At 37.9% G+C, this 7,019-nt stretch overlaps 1 long non-coding RNA gene across 1 annotated transcript; it reads left to right on the forward strand.

The window, feature by feature from the left end:
• Window positions 1-239: 239 nt before the first annotated feature.
• LOC135932423 (uncharacterized) lies at window positions 240-1,794 on the forward strand. Its single transcript, XR_010573521.1, has 2 exons — window positions 240-479; window positions 1,076-1,794. It is a non-coding gene; the product is annotated as an uncharacterized LOC135932423 (long non-coding RNA).
• The last annotated feature ends 5,225 nt before the right edge of the window (window positions 1,795-7,019 follow it).

Consider the following 7,019-nt stretch of genomic DNA (forward strand, 5'->3'; position numbering starts at 1 on the left):
GAAGGAAAAATATGGGCAGAAATCTGTGCCATCAGAAACTGAATTTGAATAAGTTAAATTTGAATCTGAATTGTAACTTGAATAAAAGCTTTTGAAAACTGAATTTGAATTAGTCTAATTTGAAATTGAATTTATGGTTTGAAAATGATCATCACTAAATTGAAATTGAATTTTATATATTGAAAATGAATTCATTTGCTTTGAAACTGCATTTTATCCTTTAAAAATTCAGCTCTCGAATAATTTCAGTTTCACTCTCACCATTCAGTTTCAGTTCTACAATTCAATTTCAGTTCCAAAATTCAGTTTTTTGGAACTTACTTCCGGTTCCGGTTCAAGAGTAAACGAGCGCAGATTAATAGAACTACGTTTTACCAGCGGGCCGAAAGTGTTACTGACGGGATTCTACAGCGTCTTGAGCTGAATTAAGACTTCAGAAGTCATTCGTCATGTCGAATGACCAGTGGATAAACTCTCAGGTTGGTAATAAATGTATTACATGTATAAGAACAAGCGTCATGTTAACAATTGATAGCCGTACAATAACTTTTATGCTTATTGTAGCTGTTAGCTAAAAACGCTAATTTAGCCTAGTTTGCCCTGGATTCAGCTTTGACAAACAAATATGTTCGACTGTTTCTAGTAGAAATCCAAAGTTGTCATCTTGTACCCTGTCAGAGCCTTGTATGCTTGCAGAGACCCCTACAGTAGGGAAACATGCAAAACAGCGTCCAAACCTTTGTATTTTAGCTTTATTTATGTCTTACACAGCATCCCAACTCTTTAGCTAACTTAATAACTTTAGCTAAAGTGAATAGTTAGTCTAATTCATTAGTGCAGCATTACTGGATCACCTGTTTGAAGTGATATAATATGATATACAACTATCACTGAAGCAGCAAACTTTGTAAATAAACAACACTTCTCATTCTCTAAACGTTTGGCCACAGCTGTAGATTATACTATCAGTGCTTTTTCACTCTTGACAATAATTACATTTCTAAATTCTCTTTGTGTATTTACAGGTAAACAATATCTAATATTTTATCTAAATGACTGCTTTGTCTTTGAAAAGGTGAAGAGCCTGAGGCCGGTGACAGTCCAGTTCTACTCCAAGTACATCCTTACGGTGGCTCACAGGACAAGGCTACATTCCTGTCCTGCCAGAAGAGAAGAGAAACTTCAGAGTCTTCATGCAGTTCAACCACACCTGTCATATTCCATATGACAGGGGTCTCAAACTCCAGTCCTCGAGGGATGCATGCAACTTTTCCATGTGTCCCTGGTGCAACACACCTGAATACAATTAGTAGGTCATTAGCAAGAGTGTAGAACTTGACTGCATGCTGAGGTGGCAACCCCTAACCCTACCTACTCAAGTAAATTTAAGTAAATATATGTATTTGGAAACATATACTTCTAAAATACTTTTATTGCACCATGTTCATTCACTCATGAGCTGCTGTAACGTGAATCAAATGGCTGAATTGCCAACTCAGCATGCATTCAAGTTCTATACTCTTGCTAATGACCTACTAGGTGTGTTGCAACAGGGACACATGGAAAAGTTGCAGGACAGCGGCCCTCGAGGACTGGAGTTTGAGACCCCTGCCGTATGGTGTTCATGCAGTTTTCTACCCCACAGTTACAGCATGTCTGACTGCCTGTTCAGCATATGCAAAAATATATGAGTTTAAGCATGTGATGACAAAGGCCTTCCATTATGGTGTTTGTCATCACATGTCACAGACATCTGGATGATCATTTGGAATAAACAAAAAACTTGTTACTTCATCTTTTATCTTTATTATTATTATTATTATTGTTCTTATTTTACATTTTTCATTGTTAGGCATTAGGTTTATTTATAGTAGTCCTTTCCAACTTCTTTCCCTCTTCCATGTTACTGTGTCAGCATCTGTTTGGGGTTGGGAGTGGAACAGAAAGTAAGGAAATCCAAAGTGCCATTAAAACCAGGAGAGGTTCTTATATTTCAGAAGAAGGGATTAATTCAAAAGAAATGACCTCAATGCCATATTTTATTTAGGAACCCTAGAGAGCACTTTGCAAAATAACACATTCTTATAATTTCACCCTCAGATGAGCCATGCTACGACTGTCAGGGAAGGTGATGTAGGTACAGAGCATGTGAGAGTGGTTAAGTTGATGTCTCTTGTCTAGATGAAGGCACAAGAGGGATCAATGGCAATGCGTAGAGATTCAGTATCTTCAGTCTTCAGTGGACACTCCATTTCTGGCACAAAACACCTGTAAAAGATGATCGATTTAGGAGGTGACCTGACAACTTCAGCCTGTCAAACATAGCAATGGAGCAGTATGTTTAAAAAAAAAAAAAAAAACTAAGCATGCACTCAGTACCCTAAGAATTATTATGGTAGTTAAACACAGTGATAGTCACATATCATATCACTTCAAACGGAGGTGATCCAGTAATGCTGCACTAATGAATTAGACTAACTATTCACTTTAGCTAAAGTTATTAAGTTAGCTAAAGAGTTGGGATGCTGTGTAAGACATAAATAAAGCTAAAATACAAAGGTTTGGACGCTGTTTTGCATGTTTCCCTACTGTAGGGGTCTCTGCAAGCATACAAGGCTCTGACAGGGTACAAGATGACAACTGTGGAATTCTACTAGAAACAGTCGATCATATTTGTTTGTCAAAGCTAAATCCAGGGCAAACTAGGCTAAATTAGCGTTTTTAGCTAACAGCTACAATAAGCATAAAAGTTATTGTACGGCTATAAATTGTTAACATGACGCTTGTTCTTATACATGTAATACATTTATTACCAACCTGAGAGTTTATCCGCTGGTCATTCGACATGACGAATGACTTCTGAAGTCTTAATTCAGCTCAAGACGCTGTAGATTCCCGTCAGTAACACTTTCGGCCGCTGGTAAAACGTAGTTCTATTAATCTGCGCTCGTTTACTCTTGAACCGGAACCGGAAGTAAGTTCCAAAAAACTGAATTTTGGAACTGAAATTGAATTGTAGAACTGAAACTGAATGGTGAGAGTGAAACTGAAATTATTCGAGAGCTGAATTTTTAAAGGATAAAATGCAGTTTCAAAGCAAATGAATTCATTTTCAATATATAAAATTCAATTTCAATTTAGTGATGATCATTTTCAAACCATAAATTCAATTTCAAATTAGACTAATTCAAATTCAGTTTTCAAAAGCTTTTATTCAAGTTACAATTCAGATTCAAATTTAACTTATTCAAATTCAGTTTCTGATGGCACAGATTTCTGCCCATAGAAAAAGTTGCTTGGTTAGAATTGTCCTTAAAAATTTGTTATTGCAAGTCTTTCCTTTAAATTGACGATCATCAATAAATAAGGATGGTTCACGGATTATAAAGGAAGAATAGGTTAAACTGGCTTTAGTTATCTGAATCATTGCAGGGGGAATGGCTTTCACAACTTTAATGAATTTACTTTGAGTACATACTAAGCCATAATTATCAATAAATTTATTATACTATAATACATTGCCGTCATTGTCTAAAAGGTGTAGAACGGTCCAAATTCCGTGATCCATCCAATCCTTATAAAAGAAGGATTTTCTTTTTATCAATATACATCGGTTATTCCAGATCGAATTTGTATGTGGAGAAAAATTGTGCTTGTAAATCATTTTCCAGTACTGGAGAACCTGTTTATGAAAATTGGATAATTTAATTGGTAATTTGGAGATTTCAAAATCACACTTTAAGAGAAATTCAATGCCACCAAGCTTCTCAAAGATTACTTTAGGGAAGTAAAACCAAATATTATTTGAGTTATTTATGAAAGACTGCAACCATTTAAGTTTGATGGAACCATCCAATGCTTCAAAATCAATCACATTCAATCCGCCTTCTTCTAAAGACTTCACTACATCATTCTTCCTAATATAATGTTGCTTATTTCTCCAAATGTAATTAAAGTTAATTTGATTTATATTCTTGATTAGTCTATTGGAAACATATAAACATTGAGATGGATAAATCAGTCGCGAAATACCTTCTGTTTTGGTAAGTAGGACACGTCCAAAGATGGAAAGGTCTCTTTGTAACCAGCTGATTAGGATCTTTTTAGATTTTTGGGTAATATGCTCAAGATTTAGATTTTCTCTATTATTTATATTCTTTGAGATTATAATACCCAAATATTTAATTTCAGTTTTAACAGCTATGTTAAGAGAGATGCTGGGTTTACCATCATGAATAGTTAATATTTCACATTTTCTAATATTCAGGTACAAACCAGAGGCCTTTGAAAATAGTGAAATTTCATTTAGTGCGAGAGGAACCTGTGACATGTTCTTTAAAAACAGTGTAGTATCATCTGCTAGCTGACTTATAATCATTGGGGCTCCCATCAAGTTCAGTGGTTGAATATTTGGATTGTGTTTTATGAAAATAGCCAAAAGTTCTGTTACGATAATGAAAAGTAGCGGAGAAGCTGGACACCCCTGACGGATTCCTCGACTAATGTTAAATCGTTTAGATGTTCCAAAAGGTAAAGAAATAGAACTATATACATCTTTCACCCTCTCCTTCCCTTATCTTCCCTGCTGCTGCTTCTATGTCTTTGTCTTGTCTTGTCTGACTCTAACTCTGAGAGAGCCTCTCATTCTCGCTCTTGTTCTCTAAAACTAAACAAGAACTATGGATTTGATCAACTGCTCCCTTAATGCAATTGACACTCTATTCTCAACGAAAAGCCTGGGTTCGGGAGAGCCCGAGTGTTCCAGAGGGACGTTCCCTGCTGCATACACGATGGATGGGTGGCAGAAGTGGCGCGTCGTGTGCCTGGTGGGACTGTCTATTGAGGACATTGAAGACATTTACTTATTCGGAACCAGGATAACAGGGTTCTTGCTGTTTGGAGCTGGCTTGGCCCTGGCTTATCGGAAATTGAAGAAAGCAGTGACTACTGTTCAAAACCCCACAAGGCTAGCCGCCCTGATCGAAACTGTGGGAAGAGCGGTGAGTGCTCAGACTGTTCTTACTGAACGAAATATGGGAAAGATCTTTGAGGAGCTCACAGCTCTTAAAAGAGAGATATACCTGGAGACCACTGATGGACATTAGAACGAGTGTAAAATGGATGCAGTTCGTTTGACCTAAACCAGTTAACTCCATCTTTAATGCGGCTATTACCCCCGACGGCGCCAGCTGCTTGAAGGTTGACGCCCAGGAGAACAATAACATTCTTCCAGGAGATGTGATAATGAGAACGAACTGACTCTCTGCCCTATTCCTCAAGGCCACCTGTGTGGACTGCGGACTGTTGATCTTTGCCTAACAGGCGAAAGGACACTTTCTCAGGCTGAACTCAGGACACACACACCCCGACACACACGCACACATGCACACTGATACTGATATACACTCACCACACTCCCTTCCCCGGATCCAACGCCTCCTCCCATGCTTACCTCCCCCGCTGGAGACAGCGGCTCAGCTGGAGGCACGAGGAATTGCAGCGTCCGTGACCACTGTGTGCTTGTCTGTGTTTCATGGCGTATAGTGTGATGATATCTGTGCTTCTTTATGTGCTATGGAGTTTTTTTGTTTTCTCCTCATGATGACTCCCTTGTTGGAAGTCATCATGGGCAGAAACCTTTTTTTTTCTCCTGAACTTTGCAACTATATGTTACATATCTCACTGTCTATCCCTTTTTTTGCTGCCTTGCCTGACCTGTCTCCCCAATGTAAGTTTGTATATTGTATGTATTGTCTGTATGGTCGACTAGGTCTGTCATTTCAGCTGCAGGCAACTGCAACTGACAAATAAAGCTTATCTTTATCCTTATACATACACACACACACAAACACTTTAGTTCAGAGAAACAGCTCTGAACTAGAGTGTGCAATATGGAGCAAGCAAGCACAGGTTTATTTAACAGTAAGAGTGCCACAGCATGGATACAAAACAGTGTAATTCCAAAAAGAAAAAGTGAATTAATACCAACTAGTTGTAGGAGTATCTGGCTCCATCCGATGGAAGGACAGGTAGGACAGATATTACATTGGCAACTACAGTACTATCCATGCAGCCCTCGAAGGAAAAACCACATCGGTGAAACATACAAGGATGTCCTGATAATATTGAATTGCCTAATTTTACCATCCCCATTTGTCTATAAATATATTGAAGTCCCTTGGGTTGATTATTAGCTTGGTCATTCTCTACCACTTTTGAGGGCATGTCCCATTTTGACATTTGGACTTTCAGACCATAATCAGCACAGATGTTCCTGGATAATATGCAAGCCACTTATGCATTCCATGTATGCATTGCCTGGTAGCATCTTGCACTCTGCTCTTATGTGCAGGACTGTCTCAGGGACATCTCTGGAATCTGAAAAAAGTTCCTATTCTGTGCTTAACATTCAGTTAATATAAAAGCAACCAAGTTGAACTTTACTCAAGTAAAGGTATGATACTATACACGTCCTTTTTCAAAGTATATTTGTTCAGGTTACTTCCCCTGTATACATTTCTCCTGGTTATTCACACCCAGCCGGTTTTCTGACCAAGCTGGGACAGGTGCTGTTCAGTACTAAACCTTCAGAGAACCATTGTTTTATGACAGTTTCTTGAGTTTTTATGCATGGTATTAGCCATTTTCTGACTCAATAAATAGATAGATATGTAGGATTTTAAAATGTCCTGCTTACTGTTATCACATATCTGTTAAATTGCTCTTTGGCTGGTATGTGGTTTAGTGAAAGTGTCATTTGTTAGTGTTTGCAGGTTATACAGGACCATTTCGCTTCCAGTCACTTGAGCACAATCGTAATTGAAATTCCACCCCTCTAACTTTTCTTGTTTGCACACTATCATCTTTTAACATGGGCGGGCTGTTTTCCCAGTAGATTGACAAATCCACCATTTAACATTATAATACTTAAAACATTTATGAATTGCGGGCTATTTTATGGAACCACAGATGGAAAATGTGTCCTATTATCAAGGATCCTCTTTCAGTTTTACACTGGA

The sequence above is a fragment of the Pelmatolapia mariae genome, linkage group LG22 (assembly GCF_036321145.2).
Source record: "Pelmatolapia mariae isolate MD_Pm_ZW linkage group LG22, Pm_UMD_F_2, whole genome shotgun sequence".
Taxonomy (NCBI): Eukaryota; Metazoa; Chordata; class Actinopteri; order Cichliformes; family Cichlidae; genus Pelmatolapia; species Pelmatolapia mariae.